Source organism: Bos mutus, chromosome 1, assembly GCF_027580195.1.
Source record: "Bos mutus isolate GX-2022 chromosome 1, NWIPB_WYAK_1.1, whole genome shotgun sequence".
Taxonomy (NCBI): Eukaryota; Metazoa; Chordata; class Mammalia; order Artiodactyla; family Bovidae; genus Bos; species Bos mutus.
The window spans coordinates 127,255,888-127,278,552 of NC_091617.1; the positions used below are offsets into that span (position 1 = coordinate 127,255,888).

Consider the following 22,665-nt stretch of genomic DNA (forward strand, 5'->3'; position numbering starts at 1 on the left):
TTCAGGGTTGATTTCCTTTAGGATTGACTGGTTTGATCTCTTTGCAGTATGATCCAAATTAGAAACCAACATGGCATGTCTTGGGAAAGGAGCTAGGAAGAATAAAAGGTGGCAAGGCTGGGGAATGGCACCCCCTTCCTCCAATCCAAGCAAGTGCCTTAGAAGTCACATTAGACTCCATCTCTTCCCCACTCCCTCCCCCTCAGATCCTTCTGCATCCTCTTGTCTTCATCGCCCCTGTCATCTGTGGCAGCAGAGACAGATGAGTTCTGCAGGAAGGTGACCCCCAAGTGAGGGCATCGAAGTCCTCCTTACACCCCACTCTGGATTAAATGTGCTGTTTCTCATGAATAGATAACACCAACAGGGATGCTAAATGATCTTTTCCCTTTCATTTTAGAGTAAGATTTTTTCCCCTTAATGTTCTTTTTATACTGTCTTGTCTCATGTCTCAGAAAATTACTCCTTTTGAAGTCCATTAACCTGATAAAGGCTGATGAATATTTTAGGGACCCTTGAAAGGTAAGCAGGAGGGTTCCAGGCAGACACTTCCAAAATCCTGTTACGCTTCATAAGTATTCAGTTCAGTACTGCGTATATCCCACTAGAGGTCCTAACCCGATTTATACTCCCCTCCTACTTGATGCCTGTGATCAGACACTGGACTGGGTACAGGAGTCTGGGGGTAGGTCTGGGACCCAGGTGAGGCTGATCTAGGGGTATACTGCTAAGTCACTTCAGTCGTGTCCGACTCTGTGTGACCCCAGAGACGGCAGCCCACCAGGCTCCCCCGTCCCTGGGATTCTCCAAGCAAGAACACTGGAGTGGGTTGCCATTTCCTTCTCCAATGCATGAAAGTGAAAAAGTGAAAGTGAAGTTGCTCAGTCGTGTCCGACTCTTAGCGACCCCATGGACTGCAGCCTACCAGGCTCGTCCACCCATGGGATTTTCCAGGCAAGAGTACTGAAGTGGGTTGCCATTGCCTTCTCCTGACCTAGGGGTATAGGTGTGGTACAAAGGAAAACCTGGAGACAGGGCCTGGGAGCAACAGAAGAATGAGAAACTAGGGAGAGTTCCGAATGAGGAAGCTTCCAATCCAAGGAGGCCCAACGTATCCTGGACTTGCAGTCCAGGATGCAAGTCAAGGATGGCTAGTCAGAATACCCCCATCCCCAGGATATTCTCTGAGGCATCAGGAAACCTCTGACTAGTCCAGGGTGGGAAAAGGGCAGGTGGAAGTGCAGTAACCCTCTCTACACCTCATGCCCTTTGAAATGTAGACAGAACACAAAAGTCAATTGGGCAGCACAAGGGGGCTCCCTTGCCCAGGTCACCATCACCCCACTTCCAGTGGCCATGCTCTCGGGCCTGATGGCCACATTGAATCCATGTGCTGGTTGACTCTACAGTACTCCATGTCTGCCAAAGCTGGGTGGAGGCTGGGTCCTCTGGCTTGCTTTCTTTCACATCACTTACAGGGTGGGTAGCAGGAACAACGCCAAGGAGATCTGGGCTGGGAGCAGGGTGGTACTCTAGGGTGAGCTGGGGACTGGAGAAGCCTCTCATGAGAGGGGAGGAAGTTAGGCTGCCAAGAGTTGGTCTAAATGGCCTAGAAAAGGCCACATGGGAAGTTCCGAGTTGGTTTTCTCAGGAAATCAGGTATTTTTGAACATAGTTATTCAATGTGTGATGCATTTACCTACAAACCAATGTGTGAGGGAGTGTACTAGAGGCTGTGTGGAATGCAGAACTTGTCAGGTATGTGCTTTACTCTAGATTTTCAATTTGGGGCAGGGGTGGTGGTGGTTAGGTATCAAATACACAAGAGACTCGAATGAAATGGGAACTGAGATTAGTCTTACAGACAAGACACAATGCACTGTGAGATCCAAACTTCTGGCTGGGAAAAGTGGCAAGTAGGGTGACTAGAACTACTAAGGCTCCATTAAGAATAGATGGTAAGGAAAACATTCAGGCAAATGGAGCAACAATCTTTTAATCCTTCATTCATCAATCCTATTGCCAAAAAAAAAAAAAAAAGATAATAGGTTTGGGATGAATGGAGATTCACTCATTCATTCAGTCCTGTGGACATTTACTAAATGCATATCCTGCTTTGTGAAGGAAAGAAAGCACCTGCCCTCATGGAGCTTCCAGTTCAGACATAGAATTGACAAAAGGCTTGCAACAGTTGTGACTCATGCCCACAGATTGTGTGAGGCACCAGGGTGGCATGGTAGAGGGGGGTGGGTGTCTGATTGCCCTGTGAGGAGGGAAGGAGCACAGACACAGTCACATTGGTTTGGGAAAGGTGAGGAGTGGCAGATGAGGCTACAAGGACAGCTTGGAACTGAGCTCCTAGGACTTGGATAGCTTTTTTTTTTTTTTCTATAGGCAGTATGAGGTACCAATCTTTGAGGACCTGAGGAAGATGGTAGTCATAGCAACAATCAATCTTGGAACATGCTACTCAATGTCAAAGCAGCTTTTCCTCTTCCTTGTACCATTTAATCCTCCCTTGTTGTTGTTTAGTTTCTAAGTCATGCCTGACTCTTTGTGACCCCATGGACTGTAGCCTGCCAGGCTCCTCTGCCAGGCAATTTCCCAGGCAAGAATACTGGAGTGAAATGCCATTTCCTTCTGCAGGGGATCTTCGCAACCCAAAAATTGAAACTGCATCTTCGGCATGCTCACTGCCAAATCAGGGTCTTGAGCAGATACTTATCTCTTATTCTTTTTAAAATAATTATTTTTTACTTTTAATTTTTTTTTTTTGGTTGCCCTGTATTTTCACGGCTGCGTGTGGGCTTTCTCTAGCTGCAGCGAATGGAGGCCACTCTTCAGTTGCGGTGTGCAGGCTTCTCTTGTGAAGCATGGGCTCTAGCGTGTGCAGGCTCGGTAGTTGTGGTGCACGGGCCTAACTGCCCCCTGGCATGTGGGATACTCCCAGACCAGGGGTCGAATCTATGTCCCCTGCCTTTGCAGGTGGATTCTCAACCTCTGGACCACCAGAGTAGTCCCAGACACTTTTCTCTTGAGTGATGGACTCACGTGTCAGATTGCCCAAGTGGTCAGCTAGATGTCCTACAGGCACTTCAAACTCACCATGCCCCAAACTGAGCCCAAGAGCCCTGTGCCCAGCTTTGCCTGCTCCTTATCTTGTGTCCTCCACCTCAGCGAATGCTCCCTCATCCAATCTGTCATCCAAGCCAGTACACTGGGCACTGCTTTTGACTTCCTCCCTCTGTCCCTCCCTCCAGCTAAGTTACTGCCAAATTCCGAAGATGCTTCTCTCATTTGCTCTCACCACTCCACCCTTGTTTCTCCTTAGAATTTACAGTATGTACTAGAGAGGGGAAAGGTCAAGAAAGTGTGTTTGACATTACAGTAAGATGGAAGGCATTTCAGCAGGGGGAGAGGACCAAATGTAGCAGGAGAAGTGTGATAAAGCTTTGGTATGAGTGTGGGTGGGACAGAGTGAGGGGCTGCCCTGGGGCTGAAGGCAGCCACAGAGTGCAGTGGGCAGGGCAACCAAGGAGGGGGCGGGGAGTCCTTGTAGGGTGAGCCTAGGGGTCACAGGGTGGGTATCACACTGGCTTTAGGAATTTCTGGGGAACCATGTTCTGGACTTCAGGAAAGTACTTAAAGCTTCCTGGTCCTTAATTCCTTCACCTGTAGAGTAAGGGTAATAACAGTATGTACATCATGGGGGAGTTGTGTGAACTGAGCTAAAACAAAGTACTCCAAATACTTAGAGCATATTTTCAACATGAACAGATATGGAAACTCCTTCCCTTTTCCAAACACATTGAGATGCTGCATAAACTATAACAACAACAGCAACAATATAAAACAAAAATAAGAGAGAAAGGCTCAGCCTATCAGCTGTGGTTTCAAAGCCCACAGGAATCAGGAATGACTCAGGTCTTCTGTGCAAAGAAAACTCGAGTTGGCATGTCTGCATAAAGTCTGGGACTGTCTGAAGTCTGGGTCTTGGGACAACTGCCAATATTGATTGGCTGGGGAAGCCAGCCAATCACTCTGGTAAGCATCTCTTCTGAGATGTTACCCCTCCAAGCCATTCCTGAGCATGCACATTCACTTCAAGTGTAAACAGCCCACTTGATGTGGAAATTCAGAGCTTAGACTCTACTTTAAAAATGCATCTTTGAAGTCTTTAGGCCTTTAGGAAAGACATATTCAAAACTTCTGGAGAGACATGTGCTCCCAACCCAGGGCATGAGCAGGACAATTCCTGCTGGAGATGAACGGAGAGTAAAAACTGATAAAACATAGAGGGAACAATCCTTTGCATGCATGAGAGAAAGCAGACAAAACAAATGATGAAACACATTCCAGGAACCAGAGAAAATGGAGCAACTGCAAAGGAGATAGGGGACGGCAGGTTTGAAAAAGAACCAGAGAGAAATTTCAGAAATAAAAGACATAGTTGTTGAAATAAATCAAGAAAGCCAACAACAGAGTTAGTGAATTGGAAGAAAGATTACAGCAAAATGAAACATTTGATAAAGCAATCAAGAGAGATGGATTCTGTGCGTGATAGAAAGATACTTTCCAACCAGTGTTGTGTCAGGTATGTGTGGCTGGAGGTGAGGCTGGTGGAAAGCAGTGGGGCTGGGATCCTGAGACGCTTGTACACCATGCTAAGGAGTGTGTTACTTTATTTAAGTAAGTGCCTTGTGTTCTAGAAAGCCACTCTTCACTGCAGCAGCCTTCTCACATATTAGATTCAGATGAGAGTGAATACATAAGCTTCATAAGCTCCTGCCCCACAGGACATATTTGAAGGGTAGGTCAAAATTGAACTTCGGTTGCTGAAATGGAACGCTAATGAACCAAGAGGATTGAAACCAACTGCATTCTCACTGAGGACTTGCAAGGCCACCTGGCCCCAGGCCACTGTTTTGGAACATTAGAAAGATGAGGTTTTGGTTAGTGCTAAGATCAACCTTAAGCCAAGGCAAAGATGCCACTCTTATTTGCAAATCAATTTGAGATCTCCCCAGGAGGTCGCCTGCACTTCCAAATTGGCAGGGAAAAGTTCAGTGGTTTTTCAGCAGCAGGTGTTTATGACAGCTCAGAAAGCACCTGCTGGGTCTTCTGTCAAAAAGCAATTGCTGACTCAGGGCAGTGGAGCCCAGGGGAGCGGGAAACATAAAAGGTGGCCTGTGTCAAAGCGACTTCTCCCATTTGCAATTTGGTTGAGGAACATTTGGGCAAATCCTCAAAACTATCCCCAAATGCCGTCCTCATAATTTGTGCTCAGAGAGTATAAATCAAGAATTGCTAGCACCCAGGATTTAAATTTATCCATGGGGAGAGAGGAACACCTTTATTATGCAGCAATGATAAGACGTGCCCTGGCACCATGATATGATTTTTGCCTGTGTGATCAGCTTACTGGATCAGCTGGTGTCACCCCAGCAAGACATCCTGGGGAGATCCTTTAACTTCCAGGTCTTAATGATGGGCCTTATTTCCATGCAATGAAAAGGTGCATTTCAATTAGTCCCTCAACCAGGACAAAGCTTCTCTTGCCCAGCCTGGGGCTGATTGGCAAATTCTGCAAAGCCCCACAGAGGTAGGGTTGGCTGAGTTCATGTGAGAGTCAGAGGTTAGGGCAGAAATCTTACTCTCAGTAAAGTGGGAGTGAATCAACCCTGAATATTCATCAGAAGGACTGACGTTGAAGCTGCAGCTCCAATACTTTGGCCATCTGATGCAAAGAGCTGACTCACTGGAAAAGTTTCTGATGCTGGGAAAGATTGAAGGCAGGAGGAGAAGGGGACAACAGAGGATGAGATGGTTGGATGGCATCACTGACTCAATAGACATGAGTCTGAGCAAACTCCAGGAGATAGTGAAGGACAGGGAAGCCTGGCGTGCTGCATTCCATGGGGTTGCAAAGAGGCAGACATAGCTTAGTGACTGAACAACAGCAACAACAAATGTCTGTTGTCTAAACTGGCAATCTGTGGTATTTTGTTATAGCAGCCTGAGCTGAGACATTTAGGAACTTGAAGCTCTAGACATGCACATTCTCAAGCCCTACCCTAGACCACTGAGGATGAGTGGGCCTGGCGGTCTGTGTTTTAACAGGCCCTCTAGGTGGTTCAGAGAGGATAAGTCTGAGAACCACTGCTTCAGAGAACTTACTGTGCTACTGTGGAGAATAAAATAGTCAGTTTGCCAAATTTTCTGAAGTCCTTTATTTTATTTTCTGGTGTGTGTGTGTGTGTGCGCTCAGTCGTGTCCAACTCTTTGCAACCCCATGGACAGTAGACCCCCAGGCTCCTCTGTCCATCGGATTTCCCAGGCAAAAATGCTGGAGTGGGTTGCCATTTCCTACTTCAGGGGATCTTCCTGATCCAGGGATTGAACCCATAACTCTTGTATCTCTGGCATTGGCAGGCAGGTTCTTTACCTATGCGCCACCTGGGAAGCCCTTGGGGCACCTATGAATATCACCTGGAACAAAAATCTCAGAAGACACATCCTGTGAGATTCATTCAGTTCATTCAACACAGACTGAGTGCCCACTATGTCCCAGGCACTTCCCTGGAATTGGGAATGTGACAGCAAACAAAACAGGAAGATTTCTACCAGCGCCCTCCTGCTGTCCACCAGATGCTCCTGCCTCTATATACCCTCCCCTCTCACCATCCCTCCTGCCCCACCTGGAAGCTTTCCTGCCTCTGATCATACATTTGAGCACTCCCTCACACCCCCCAAAACAAAAAGCCTCTCAAGCCCAGCTTTCCCCCTCCTCCCTGGTTTTTGTTTCCAGGACATGCCATGGAATTCATCTACAGGTATTCTCATCCTGAATTTCCCCAACAGCTAACATCTGTCAGGGCCTTGGGGCTCAGATTGGAGCCTTGGAGGCATGGTCTGCCTGTTGCGGGTTGTAAGCGACTGTGTACAGAGAAAGTTTAATATTTTAACAGGCCAGGAAGCATGTGTCTTCAACTTGACAATTAGGAAAGAGACTATTCCTCCTCTACGGTTCTTTCCCTGATCACAATTGACTGCACCAAGACAGATTACATGGTTCTAGAAAGGAATTGTCTTGAAAGTGAGTGAACCCCATCATTTTAGGATGGGGTTGAGGCAGTTAGGGTTCCACCACATGAGTAAGACTCCGTCCCATAAAAGACTGTGAGTTTCTAAAGGTACGGTCTAAGGGAAACAATGGCCACTTACAATTACTGAATGAATGAATGATTACAGTATAAGCCAGCAATAGTGGAATTGGTTCCTCTAGAAAAAGGTGATGAGAGTCCAGGTTAGGAAGCTGGAGCATGATCATGATCATGGGGATGAGGCCATATCTGTATCAAACACCTGGAATCCTGGTGACCTCACTAGGCTGGCAGCCCAAGAGGAAGGGTCGCAAAAGTTCAGCAGACATGGAGAGTTCTGGGAGATTGGAGCCTCATGGGGTCAAGGAAGGAGGGTGAAGGTCATCAGATATGAGTGAGTCCTAGTAACAGTAAGACCCTGGCCTGGAAAGGACCCAGGACTATCTTAGCAGCCTCCCACCCTACCCCCCATCCCACCCCCAGGCATGGTTGCCTCCTTGCAGTCTCACTGACAGGCAATGGCTTTGTAGTAGGGGAAACCACCTTTCTGATCTGGAACCTGGGGCAAGTTTCTTTAAGTGCCAGTTTCTTCATCTGTACAGTGGATAGAACATCCATGTTGCAGGAAGATCTGATTATGTATCCAATGGATATTTACTGATAGCAGTAATGGGTCAGGAATTATTCTAGGTGTTGCATATATAAAGTGAGCAAAAATAGACACAGTTCCTTCCCTAAGGGAATAGACAGAAAATGAAATGTTCACATAAATAAATGTAACTTTATATCTGAAAGACATACTAGAATGGGATGTGCATGTGTATGTGCTAAATCCCTTAAGTCATGTCCGACTTTTTGTGACCCTATGGACTATAGCCCACCAGGCTCCTCTGTCAATGGGGATTCTCCAGGCAAGAATACTGGATTGGGTTGCCATGCCCTCCTCCAGGGGATCTGCCCAATCCAGGGATCAAACACGCATCTCTTATGTCTTCTACATTGGCAGGCAGGTTCTTTACCACTAGCGCCACCTGCAAAGTCCATGAAAGGGATGTACCAGGTGCAAAATGAGTCCATAATTGGGAGGTTTATTCAGTTATGGAGGCTGGAAGTGATGGTGAAATGAAGGAGGCAGGTGAGGGGGTCAGTAAGAATGCTGGAGGCAGAGGAACAGCGCAGGTGGTGGGCCTGTGGCTGGAACACAAGGATGAGGGCACGGCTTGTAACAGGGTGGGCAGAGACTGGCCTCAGAGTAGGCGCCGTGGAAGCGCCAGTCCCGGCCCTTCTCCCAGCCCCACTGCTGCCAGCACACATGGGGTCTCCTCCAAACTCCCTGCCCCTCGATTAGCCTTCCTGTCTCCTCAGACCGGGCTCTTCGCTGCTCCAAACCTACGGGGTGCCCATTCCCCACCAGGGGCTCACTCCTCAGCCCAATCCTAGAGAGAGGCTGTAGCAAGTTCAACACTGAGGCTCTGGAGTCTGGCCCCTACACTCAAATCCTGATTTGACTACTTCCTGGCTGTCATGGCACAATGTGACAGGTGACAGGCAAGTCACATTCCCTCTCTGTGCCTCAGTTTCTTCATCTATAAAATGGAAATAAGAACATTAGTAACCGCCTCATGAGTACCTCATATATATGACCTGACATCAGTTCAGTTCAGTCGCTCAGTTGTGTCTGACTCTTTGCGACCCCATGCATGGCAGGCTTCCCTGTCCATCACCAACTCCTGGAGCTTGCTCAAACTCATGTCCATTGAGTCGGTGATGCCATCCAACCATCTCATCCTCTGTCGTCCCCTTCTCCTCCCACCTTTAATCTTTCCCAGCATCAGAGTCTTTTCAAATGAGTCGGTTCTTCTCATCAGGTGGCCAAAGTATTGGCATTTCAGCTTCAACATCAGTCCTTCCAATGAATATTCAGGACTGATTTCCTTTAGGGTGTACTCCTCACAGTCCAAGGGACTCTCAAGAGTCTTCTTCAACACCACAGTTCAAAAGCATCAATTCTTCAGTTCTCAGCTTTCTTTATAGTCCAACTCTCACATCCATACATGACTACTGGAAAAATCATAGCCTTGACTAGATGGACCATTGTTGGCAAAGTAATGTCTGCTTTTTAATATGCTGTCTAGGTTGGTCATAACTTTTCTTCCAAGGAGCAGCATCTTTTAAACTCAACATTCAGAAAACTAAGATCATGGCATCCAGTCCCATCATTTCATGGCAAATAGATGGGGAAACATTGGAAACAGTGACAGACTTTATTTTTTTGGGCTCCAAAATCACTGCAGATGGTGACTGCAGCCATGAAATTAAATGATCTGACATAGTGAATGCTTAAAAAAGTGGGGGCTATTCTTGGTGCTTCCTTGGTCCCCATTACCTTCAACTACTTCCTCTGCCCTCCCTGCAGGTGGTCCAGGATGTGCCCAGCTTCTTGCCCCTCAGGCTACCCAGGCTACTCTGTATCAGCCCACCCCATCCTTGCCCACCTCCACCTTCTCAAGTCCCTCTCAAAACTTAAAGCACGTATGTAACCCCACATTTTCTAGTAGCTCCATTAAAAATCTAAAAAAGAAGAAAAAGTGAGTCAACTTTAATACTATACTCTATTTAATCTGATATATCCATTTATCATTTCAACATGTAATCTATAGTAAAACTTAGTAAGACATTTTCCATTATGTTTTTCTTGTAAAGTCTTTGTGTCTGTCATATTAACAGCACATCTCAGTTCAGACTAGCTGCATTTCAAGGGCTCAACAGTCACACGTGGCTGGTGGCTGTCCTATTGGTGAAGCCAGTCCTTGACTCCAAGATCCATGAGGGCAAGAACCATGTCTGTCTCCAGGTATGTGGTAGGTTCTTGATAACTACAGATAGCATGAGTGAAAGCTTGGATGGATGGATGAATAGGTGCCATATTCTGCAAAGCCCTGTCTGCTCTCCCCTGAGGCCTCTTCTTCTGTTACTGGGCAGACAGCCTTTCAGCCACAATGGCAACCAAGTCCTGGGTACCAAGTGCCCAGTGACCTTTCCAAAAAGAAAGTGAGGGGAGAACTTAAAGGACCTGGAGACCGGGTGAGCACCATAAGGAGGGATGTGCAAAGAAGGAGAAAGGGAAGTCACTCAGTCGTGTCCAACTCTTTGAGACCCCATGGACTGTAGCCCACCAGGCTCCTCCGTCCATGGGGTTTTCCAGGCGAGAGTACTGGAGTGGATTGCCATTTCCTTCTCCAGGGGATCTTCCCCACCCAGGAATCGAACCTGGGTCTCCTGCATCGTTGACAGATGCTTTACTGTCTGAGCCACCAGGGAAGTCAAAGAAGGAGATGGGGGTGGTAAAGATTTATGTTGTGCTAAGGAGGATAGACCCCATCCTCAGGAGCCCTCAGCCTCCTGCCTTCAGCAAGAGAGGGAGGAATAGATGTTTTGGAGGAGCTGCAGAAGAGTAGGTGGGAGGGTCCCCTGGGGCCTCTGACCAGCCTTTGGGCCAGAGAATATCAGGGACTTGGTCAACGTAAAGGAATTTGTAGATGGCAGGGCTGGAGCCCAGAACTCCTGCTTCCTGTCCTCAGGTGCCTTTGAATGTTATCCTTTGGCAAAGATAAAAATGAATCATAGGCTCTTTGAGGGGGACCCCAGGCTGCTCAGATGCAGCTAACTATTCAGTGATGTATGCATTTGAAGAAAATTAATTTTTCATCCTGCCACTCAGAATATTAAGGCTGGCTGTCTATAAACACACAGTTTGACTTCTCCTTGCAAGTTAAAAAAAGAGGAGGCATCTCAGCAGATATCTTTAGCGAAACATAATTATAATTTAGTTGACATTTATTAATATCTTGGTGTAGATGAATAAAATTCCCTTGAATAATTCAAATAATAAATTCTGCCCCCTTGGAAAATTGAGCTGATTTTTAATGGAATTGTTTAAGTATTTCCATCTCCAAAGACATAGCACATGCCAAGTCAGCCAGTGCCTCCTGCGTCTCAAATCTCACTGGGATCTCCTTAGGTTTTGGCTCTGCAAACCAGGTGCCACGTGGCTAACCTGTCTCACCTTTGGTCACATGCCCACCTGGTGTGTATTTGTTAGCTCTTCAGTAGAGTGGCTGAGACAAGCATGCCTTCCAAACAGAGTGGCTGAACTTCTAGCACAGATACTCCACCACATGGGCTTCCCACTCTGATTTTGCCCTGGTGGCCTCTGGATTGCCTGATTATAATAACAGACGACTGTCAGTGCGCTTTGGCTGTAAACTTCACATGGCTGCTCCAGAAAAGATCCATCCTGGCCACACGTGGATCACCTGCTCCTCCCTGCTCCCCCATCCGCAGAGTGATTTCTGGAGAGGGAGGGGCCGATCTGCATTTTACAGGGGCCTCCAGGGAAGGACTGTGAATAGGTTGCCTCTGCTAGGAATTCCACAGCAAAGAAATTGGTGCTTTGTCTGAACTACAAGTCAGCCAGTTAAGTTTGGCAGACTGTGTAGAAATCTTTAGGGAACAGCCAGAGTTTTAAATCCATTAGCACATCCAAGATCTTAAGATTGGTCTGTTAGGGAGATTCGCCACTTGGAATTTTCACTCTTGGGTTTTAGTCTCACACAAAGCTTTGGGAACAGTTTTTAAGATCTAGCAATATCTCTTCTCCCTCCCCACTTCCTCTTCCTTCTCCACTGGAACACCCAAAGAAACATAGGAACCTGCCAGCACCAACCTTCTCTTGTTTTGGAGACAAGGTGGTATGCTCTGACTAGCCCCATGCCCAGAATAGTCACTCAGCATGGATTCTGGGGCACCAATGAAGTACTGATCAGGTGCAAAGCACCTGCTGGTTTCAACCTTGGGTCTGACTGTAGATGTCAGGAAATACAAATGGGCTGCTACATTAAGAGAGATATGTGTGGTTCATCCACCCTGGCCTCTATCCAAGCTACACTGTGTGGGGACCAGACTGTATAGCCTTCAAACAAGACCGGGGAGGTCTCAGTGCACAATTCTGTGTTAGCCTTTGTATTACTTTGCGTGGGCTGCTAGGGACCCCAGGTAGTACAGTGGTAAAGCATCCACCTGCAATGCAAGAGACATAGGTTTGATCACAGGGTCAGGAAGATCCCCTAGAGGAGGAAATGGCAACGTGCTCCATTATTCTTGCCTGAGAAATTCCATGGACAGAAAATCCTGGTGGGCTACAATCATGGGGTCACAAAAGAGTAGGACATGACCTAGCGACTAAACAACAACAAGGGGTGCTACACCAAAAGACCACCCACTGGTCTCCTGAGACCAAGAATGATTGGTCTTACAGCTCTGCAGGCTAGAAGTCTGAGATCAAGATGCTAGCAGGGTTGGTCCTCTGCAGGGGTCTGCTCCATGGAAGCAGACCTCTTTGGAAGGTCTGCTCCATGCCTAGAGTCAGGTAGCCACAGGCCTCTCCTGGGCTCACAGATACATTCTACCAATCCTCCATCTTCACATGGTCATCTTCTAAGACACCAGTCATATTGGGTTAGGGGGTTGCGGTCCACCCTACTCCAGTATGACTTCATCTTGCTAATTGCATTTGTAACAATCTTTGCAAATAAAGTCACTTTCTGGGGTACTGGAGGTTAGGACTTTAACAACTTTTTTGGAGGAATCCAGTTCAACCCATAATAGCCTTGTTCTGGCCATGTTCCCAAATTGCAGGGCTGGGACTTATTAATAGAAAGTTCTCCAAGGCTGTGCCCAGCATTCTATTCTACCGTGTACTTGATAGAAACAGCAAAGTGGCCACGTAGGTCACCATTGTTTTGGGGATGAGGAAAGGCTATTTGAATCCTGTGAACAGTAAATTGGGATATGTTATAAGTGTTCTGGAAATGTACATAAAAGATGCATCAATAATTAAATAATTGAATCCCATTGAAAAGTCTGTACACTATATTCATTCATTCATCCAACCAATATGCATGCAGCCTGCCATGTGCTAGGCACCCTGCCTCGTGTGGAAGAGGCTGAGGTCCTGCTTGGGGAGCCTGGAGCCTTGGCTCTGCCAGGCCAGGCCTCTGAGATTCTCTCTCTGGTGATCTGGCAGAAGTGGGGGAGATGCTCAGACTTAAGACCACTTCATTGAGTGCTTATTATTATGCCTGAATATGAACAAGATAATGCTAGTAATGCTCAAAATTTTCCAAGCCAGGCTTCAGCAATACGTGAACCGTGAACTTGCTGATGTTCAAGCTGGTTTTAGAAAGGCAGAGGAACCAGAGATCAAATTGCCAACATCTGCTGGATCATGGAAAAAACAAGAGAGTTCCAGAAAAGCATCCATTTCTGCTTTATTGACTATGCCAAAGCCTTTGACTGTGTGGATCACAATAAACCGTGGAAAATTCTGAAAGAGATGGGAATACCAGACCACCTGACCTGCCTCTTGAGAAACTTATATGCAGGCCAGGAAGCAACAGTTAGAACTGGACATGGAACAACAGACTGGTTCCAAATAGGAAAAGGAGTACGTCAAGGCTGTATATTATCACCCTGCTTATTTAACTTATATGAGAAACGCTGGACTGGAAGAAACACAAGCTGGAATCAAGACTGCTGGGAGAAATATCAATCACCTCAGATATGCAGATGACACCACCCTTAAGGCAGAAAGTGAAGAGGAACTAAAAAGCCTCTTGATGAAAGTGAAAGTGGAGAGTGAAAAAGTTGGCTTAAAGCTCAACATTCAGAAAACGAAGATCATGGCATCCGGTCCCATCACTTCATGGGAAATAGATGGAGAAACAGTGGAAACAGTGTCAGACTTTATTTTTCTGGGCTCCAAAATCACTGCAGATGGTGACTATAGCCATGAAATTAAAAGATGCTTACTCCTTGGAAGGAAAGTTATGACCAACGTAGATAGCATATTCAAAAGCAGAGACATTACTTTGCTAACGAAGGTTCGTCTAGTCAAGGCTATGGTTTTTCCTGTGGTTATGTATGGATGTGAGAGTTGGACTGTGAAGAAGGCTGAGCACCGAAGAATTGATGCTTTTGAACTGTGGTGTTGGAGAAGACTCTTGAGAGTCCCTTGGACTGCAAGGAGATCCAACCAGTCCATTCTGAAGGAGATCAGCCCTGGGATTTCTTTGGAAGGAATGATGCTAAAGCTGAGACTCCAGTACTTTGGCCACCTCATGCGAAGAGTTGACTCATTGGAAAAGACTCTGATGCTGGGAGGGATTGGGGGCAGGAGGAGAAGGGGAAAACAGAGGATGAGATGGCTAGATGGCATCACTGCCTCGATGGATGTGAGTCTGAGTGAATTCCGGGAGTTGGTTATGGACAGGGAGGCCTGGCTTGCTGCGATTCATGGGGTCGCAAAGAGTGGGACACCACTAAGCAACTGAACTGAACTGAATACTATATATATGTGTGTGTGTGTGTGTGTGTATATATATGTAAAATACTGGTCTCTGCCTCTGGTTCCTGACCTAAAAATCCTTGTAAATAGGAGTGCTAGGAGAATATTTTGTCCTAACATTAATCTTTGATCCCAGTTCCTGACACAGAGCTAAGACCTTTGTGATTTCCTCAATGATAAAAGCATCTGACACCGAGTACCTCACCCTCTTGGGACTTCCTGTGTCATAGAAATGCCATTTGTTCTCATAAGGCTACTCTTGGTAGATGAGCATCAGTCACCAGAAAGGCCAAGCCATGACTGGAAGCTTGGAACTTTTAGTCCTACCCACTATTCTAGGGAGAGGGGAGAGGGGAAAGGGGTTGCAGAAAGAGTTACTCATGTATCATGCCTACATGATAAAGCCTCCATAAAAATTCCAATAGTATGGGGTTCAGTATCCGTCAACTTCTGGGTTGGCAAATACACCTATGTACTAGAAGGGTCAGTTTAGTTCAGTTCAGTCACTCAATCATGTCTGACTCTTTGTGACCCCGGGAATTGCAGCACGCCAGTCCTCCCTGTCCATCACCAACTCCCAGAGTTCACTCAGACTCACATCCATAGAGTCAGTGATGCCATCTAGCCATCTCATCCTCTGTTGTCCACTTCTCCTCCTGCCCCCAATCCCTCCCAGCATCAGGGTCTTTTCCAGTGAGTCACCTCTTTGCATGAGGTGGCCAAAGTACTGGAGTTTCAGCTTCAGCATCAGTCCTTCTGAATACCCAGGACTGATCTCCTTTAGGATGGACTGGTTGGATCTCCTTGCAGTCCAAGGGACTCTTAAGAGTCTTCTCTAACACCACAGTTCAAAAGCATCAATTCTTCGGCACTCAGCCTTCTTCACAGTTCAACTCTCACATCCATACATGACCACTGGATAACAGACCCCAATTTCACAGGGACAGAAGCTCCTGAGTTTGGGACCCTTCCAGATCTCACCCTATGTGTCTCTTCATCTGACTGCTTGCTCATCTGTATCCTTTATCTGTATATTTTATTACATAAAACTGATCAACACAGGTAAATATTCCCCTGAATTCTGTGAGCTGTTCTAGCAAATGATCAAATCCAAGGAAGGGGTCATGGGGACCTCCGACTTGTAGCCTAGCTGGACAGAAGTGGTGGGTAACCTGGGGACTTACTACTTGTGATTGGCATCTGAAGTGGGTGTGTCTCACGTGACTGAGCCCTTATTCTCTGCGGTCTGTGCTAATTCCAGTTAGTGACAGAAACTGAATCGAATGGTAGGACATCCAACTGATACTGGGGAGAATTGCTTTGTATAGAAAAGAAGAAAAAAAAAAAGCACATCTAATATCAGAAGAGTTATGAGTGTGGCATAGCATGAGAGTAAAGGAAAAGTACACAGGTGAGTTTTTCTTAGTACACTGAGATTCTAGGGGGAGGGGTTGAATTTACCAGGGAAGGGGAGGGCAGTGCTGAGAAGAGGGAGGGAAGACCAAGACAAGGACTCTCCCAGGTCCTCGTGGCCTGCAGGCTGCCTTTCCTGTCCTGTGGCTCTTCCTTGGGGATCCCAGATGAAGGCAACTCTGCCAGGATGCCATGTATGACCTTGGTCCTCAGTGTTTGTGTAAAGGGGACGTTCTCCTGACAAATACGCTAATATAGTAAGATAATTGGGTCATGAAAACAATTTTTCCCTCTGTCCCAAACTCTTGGGTAAAATTTTTCGATTCTTTCTTTTTTTAAGGAACTTCTTTATTAAGTTGCATTTCTAACAAAATACTGGCAGACAGACACATTAAAGTCACCCCCAACTTGTAGGCTTGGATGTGAGAGTTGGACTATAAACAAAGCTGAACGCTGAAGAATTGATGCTTTTGAACTGTGGTGTTGGAGAAGACTCTTGAGAGTCCCTTGGACTGCAAGGAGATCAAATTAGTCAATCCTAAAGGAAATCAGTCCTGAATACTCATTGGAAGGACTGATGCTGAAGCTGAAACTTCAATACTTTGGCCACCTGATATAAAGAACTGACTCACTGGAAAAGACCCTGATGCTGGGAAAGATTGAAGGTGGGATGAGAAGGGGATGACAGAGGATGAGATGGTTGGATGGCATCACTGACTCCATGGACATAAGTTTGAGCAAGCTCCCGGGGTTGGTGATGGACAGGGAGGCCTGGTGTGCTGCAGTCAATGGGGTCGCAAAGAGTCAGACATGACTGAGTGACTGAACTGAACTTGTAGGCAGAATAATAGCCCCAGAGATATCTATACCCTGACCCATAAAATCTGTGACTATGTTCTCTTACTTGGCAAAAGGACTTTTCAGAAGTGATTAAGTGAGAGATTTTGAGATGAGAAATTAGCCTGATTATCCAGGTAAAGCCAATGCAACCTCAAGGGTCCTTGTAAGTGAAAGGGAGGCAAGAGGTTCAGAGGTGATGTGATGAAGCAGGGGCCCATGCGACTGCTAACCTGGATGATATAGGAAGTGCCACAAGCTGAGGAATGTGGGGGCAGCCTCCAGAAGCCAGAAAGGGAAGGGAGTCCCATTCACCCCAGGGCTTTCAGAATGAACATCACTCTTTCAACACCTTGATTTTATTGGGTTGGTCAAAAGTTTCCTTCAGGTTTTTCTGTAACATCTTATGGAAGAATAGAACAAACTTTTTGGTCAACCCAATACTTCTAATTTCAGACATCTGACCTCCAAACTCCAAGATTATAAATTTGTGTTGTTTGAAGCTACAAGTATGTGGCAACCTGTACAGTAACAATAGGAAACCAACACACCCATCTCATCAAACCCATAATCCCTGCTTCTCCAAACACACCCATTTTCTCACTGTCCTCTTTTGGTAGTCAGCTCCATTTTTGCATCTCACTTACATCGGTCACCCCTCCTTCTACTTCTCTTACCCTGGTTGGCCCACCCAGACCTGTTCCCACCTGTGCATCCTACACAGCTCTCCATCTCTCCGGCCCAGCCCCAAATCCTTCACTGATACCAGGCACAGTTACTCTGATCCCTGACTGCCCTCAGTATTTTAAAGTGTTTCTCATTATATGTCATCTATGGTCACTTTAAATAAACAAACAAACAAGAATTCCATGTAACTAAAGACATTTAAATGGGCTGGCCACAGACCACACAACTGGGGACCTACTGAATCTCCCCAAAGCCAGTTCCCCATGAATTAAATGCTGTTTAATAGGGGCTCATTTTCCTGAAATGCCAACAGTCTTTACATTTAGAGATGTGGAAATTGTTGGCCTTGGCTCCAGGCAGTACTAAACCTAAATGATGTGCTCTTCAAATCTCTGAAATGTCTTCCCAGGGAAAGGCACCCTTAGGAGAAGGGTTGCCCCCATCATCCTGTGACCCCACTCAATGTTGGTACTGCAAGTACCACCCTCTCTCATCTGCTTTGTGTTACTCCCAGGGCCAAGGATTCTGCAGGCATTGCCTTACTCAGTTCTTCCAACAACTATTGGAGGCAATACTATTATTTTCGCCACTTTACAGATCCAGGAAGGCTCAGAGAGGTTAAATAACTGGCCCAAGGTTTCACAGTGAGTTTTTGACCAGAACCTGGCTGAAAAGCCTTGCTGAGTAAAACACGAGTCATCCATCAGCAACAGCACCTGCTAGCAGCAAAGGTGTCCCCTGGGAGCTGGTCAGAAATGAGAATCTCAGATCCTGCCCCAACACGGAATCAGAATCCACATTCTAACAAGGTCTCCAGGTGATGGGCTTACACATGAGAATGGAGAAACTCTGCTCTACACCAAGATGTGCTGTTCTCACACAAGAAAGATCAGTTCATTGTTGGATGAGACTTTGAAGAGCGTGTCTGTCAGGGGTCCTTGTACATCAAGTGGATGTAGGCACTGTTGAAAGCTGGAGGGCCTTGGGAGAGGAGGTGAGGCTTCCCAAAGCATTCCATTTCATCCCTAAGCACTGAGTGGCAGGGCGTCCCTCAGGCCGGGCAGGGGAGGCCGCTCCTACAGGTTTGCTGGAGGACTGACACCATACCAGCTATTGGTACTTGTGGGGTGGCTGCAGATAGATGACCTGCAAAGGGTGTTAGAGTGTCAGAGTGATAGCGAGTGCCCTTGCAAACACCCCTATCCAGACCGCACCTTCAGTCCCTTAGTCTAAGGAGAAAGGGATGCAAATTCAGGCAAGCTAGCTAGTAAGGAGAGGGAGAATAGGAGTAGGTCAGGGGAGGGGATGAGTCGCTTTGTAAAGAAGATGCCTCGTTCACCACAGAGTTGAGTGCAGGGCTGGCTCTCTCAACAGACTCCTTCCATTAAGCGGGTCAGGGAGGTCTCCCCTCCCCACAACACTCACCTAGAGATTAGAGGAGCCAGGCTGGTTCTCAATTGCTATCATTACTGCCTTTTAGATACATTCACTTAGATCTCTCTTACTTTTTTATACCCACCTCCTTCCTCATCAGATTTAGGATTAATTTGTATTTATAACGGATACTTAATAACCATCATTAATGGCAACAGCGCTCATCATTTTCCATTAATGAACTAACACCTTATTATTTTCAAAGTACCCCTCATGTTATCCAACATTCTCCTCAGAGTCCCAGGGAGGATGACAGGGTGAGTGTTCTATGTGTTCTACAAATGAGAATCATACATGCCTGCAGAAGTGCCATGATTCCATCAGAGGCAGCTTAGGGAGCTGGGGGGCTCCTGATTCCAGAAAACACTGCTTCCTTGGTATTTTCTTCAACCCAGTGAACACATGAAAACTGACCCAGCAGAAACAACACAATGCTAGCTCAATGCAGGCAAAAATAGAGCAGAGCCCCTCTCCTCCCTGATTCAGGAACACTTTCCCCGGTTCCCCATCCTCTGAGCACATGCCATGTTATCGATTCACGACTGCAGGCTCCTGCTTGAATGCTTTGCTTTGGTTCCATTGTGGGATTGCCCACATCTATTAGAAAGCTTCTCTCCCTCACCAATAGGGGTATATTTCTAATTTTCAAATACATTTCTCTATTTTAAATAGAAGTATAGTTTACAATATTGTGTTAGTTTCAGGTGTGCAACTAAGTGATATATTCTTTTTCAGATTCTTTTCCATTATAGGTTATTACAAGATACCAAGGGGCTTGGAAAATACCGTGATGTTGGTAAAGATTGAGGGCAGGAGGAGAAGGGGGCAACAGAGGATGACATAGCTGGATGGCATCATCGACTCAATGGACATGAGTTTGAACAAACTCCAGGAGATAGTGAAGGACAGGGAAGCCTGGCATGCTGCAGTTCATGGGGTCCCAAAGAGTTGCACACAGGTTAGTGACTGAACAACAACAACAAAATACTGAATATAGTTCCTTATGCTATATAGTAGAATCTTGTTGGTTATCTGTTTTATATATAGTAGTATGTATATATTAATCCCAACTAATTTATCCCTCCCTTGCTTTCTCCTTTGGTAACCAGAAGTTTGTTTTCTATGTCTGTGAGTCTATTTCTGTTTCATAAATAAGCCCACTTTTATCATCAAATATGCTTTTTGTCTGTGGTCATCCCTATATATGTATGTGCTGCTTGGTCTGCTCATTTCCCAGATATTTTCTGTCTCCTTAAACACTGATCAGCAAGACTGGTTTGGGGACCAGCCTCTGATATTTAATGAGAAATGCCTTCCTCTTATGCTAAGTGGATGAAAGAGGAGATATTTACGTTCAGAATCCTCAAGGGTCATAAGCTGACTCTGAATTCCTGAGCCTAGCCTTGGGGACCCCTAACCCGGACCTATGGCTTCCCAGGTGGCACTAGTGGTAAAGACCCTGCCCGCCAATGCAGGGGGCCTAACAGACATGGGTTTGATCCCTGGGTTGGGAAGATCCCCTGGAGGAGGGCATGCCAACCCACTCTAGTATATTCTTTCTCAATTAATTAATTTATTTCAATTGGAGGCTAATTACTTTACAATACTGTGGTGGTTTCTGCCCTACATCGACATGAATCAGCCACGGTTTTACATGTGTCCCCTCATCCTGAACCCCCTTCCTCTGGGTTGTCCCAGAGCACTGGCTTTGAGTGTCCTGCTTCATGCATCAACTTGCACTGGTCATCTATTTTACATATGGCAATAAATATGTTTCAATGCTATTCTCTCAAATCATCACACCCTTCCTTGCCTTCTCCCACAGAGTCCAAAAGTCTATTCTTTACATCTGTGTCTCTTTTGCTGTCTTACATATAGGGTCATTGTTACTGTCTTTCTAAATTCCACATATATGCATTAATATATGTATTGTTTCTCTTTCTGACTTAATTCACTCTGTATAATAGGCTCCAGTTTTATCCATCTCACGGAACTGACTTAAATGCATTCTTTTTCATAGCTGAGTAATATTCCATTGCATTTATGTACCACAAGTTCCTTATCCATTTGTCTGCCAATGGACATCTAGGTTGCTTCCATGTCCTGGCTGTTATAAACAGTGCTGCAGTAAACACTGGGGTACATGTTTCTCTTTCAATTTTGGTTTCTTCGGTGTGTATGCCCAGCAGTGGGCTGGATCATATGGCAGTTCTATTTCCAGTTTTTTAAGGAATCTCCACACTGTTCTCCATAATGGCTGTACTAGTTTGCACTCCCACCAACAGTGTAAGAGGGGTTCCCTTCTCTCCACACTCTCTCCATCATTTATTGCTTGTAGACTCTGTAATGGCAGCCATTCTGAGCGGCGTGAGATGGTACCTCATTGTGGTTTCGATTTGCATTTCTCTGATAATGAGTGATGGTGAGCATCTTTTCATGTGTTTGTTAGCCACCTGTATGTCTTCTTTGGAGAAATGTCTGTTTAGCTCTTTGGCCCACTTTTTGATTGGGTCATTTATTTTTCTGGTATTGAGCTTGTTTATTTTGTAGTATTCTTGCCTGGAGAATCCTGTGGACAGAGGAGCCTGGCAGGCTACAGTCCATAGGGTCACAAAGAGTCAGACACGACTGAAGTAACTGAGCATGCACACAGCACAACCTGGACTTTCCTGAGCTAAGCTATGCTAAGTCACTTCAGTCGTGTCCGACTCTGTGCGACCCCATAGATGGCAGCCCACCAGCTGCTCCCTATGAAATGCCCTGATATCCACACTCTGCCCTCCCTTTGGTAAGAGCATGTGTCTTCTTTTTTTTTTTTTTTTTAAAGGGGTCTTAAATATCTGTACCCCATGTAAGGCAAGGGGTGAACCTCAGACACCCGGGCAGGCCAGTGAGAGGCAATCCACAAGAAATATTTAGAGATGGAGGAATTGTACCACCACTCCACCAAGGGCACTTCTGCCAGTAACCCAGCTGTCTGGCACAAAGACCAGCCCCTCCATCTCTAAATGCTGCCCTGGCATCCAGGCCTTAGGGCAGCTTGGCACTGGGCTGGGTCTTTGTGGGGCTGCAGTTCTCAGAGCCTCAGCCCAGAAAAAGACAGAAAAGAATCCCAAGTGAATGGTGTCCTCCCACATGTTTGTCTGACCATTTAATTACAAGGTCCAGTCAAACTAATTACACTTTCGGGACACTGAAGAGATTAGGTAATTAAAGGCTGCCTCACTGCTGAATTCTAAAAGGTAGATGGTTTTTAGTGCAGGTGGTAGGTGGGGATGTAAGTCACGCAGTGAAAAGGAAACCTAGAGACCAGGGCAACCAGAGAAAGAGAAGCATCCGAGACGACAAACTCTCCAAGGACTCAATATTGCATTGACATTTTCAGAGTCAGGGAGGTAGTATATAAATTTTTTTCTAGCAAAATCCATCATCATAGAAATCTGGTTTTGCCATCAGGTTATATGTCTGAGCCACAGATGGTAGGAGCTGAGTTCTATGAAATTCAATGACATAAACCTGTTCCAGGGCAGGGTTGGGCATATAGTAAATGCTCAATAAATGGTCCTTATTAGTACATAATTATTGTTACTTATTTGAGTTAATGCAAAAACATTCATCAAGTGCTCAGTGTTGGGGACTCCAAGGAATATTGTTCTTGCAGGTTCTTGGGGTTTCCAATAACAGATATAACCAAGGTTTAGAGGAAACACTTGAGGAAACCAAGCCTTACACTTGGCATGAGAGTTAAAGGCTACCAAGTTGTGTAGAGAGGTAATGACAGTGGCT

At 46.0% G+C, this 22,665-nt stretch overlaps 1 protein-coding gene across 2 annotated transcripts in view; it reads right to left on the reverse strand.

The window, feature by feature from the left end:
• Nucleotides 1-22,665, reverse strand: part of CLSTN2 (calsyntenin 2) — a 742,362-nt gene that overhangs the window by 52,836 nt on the left and 666,861 nt on the right. The window lies entirely within an intron of this gene.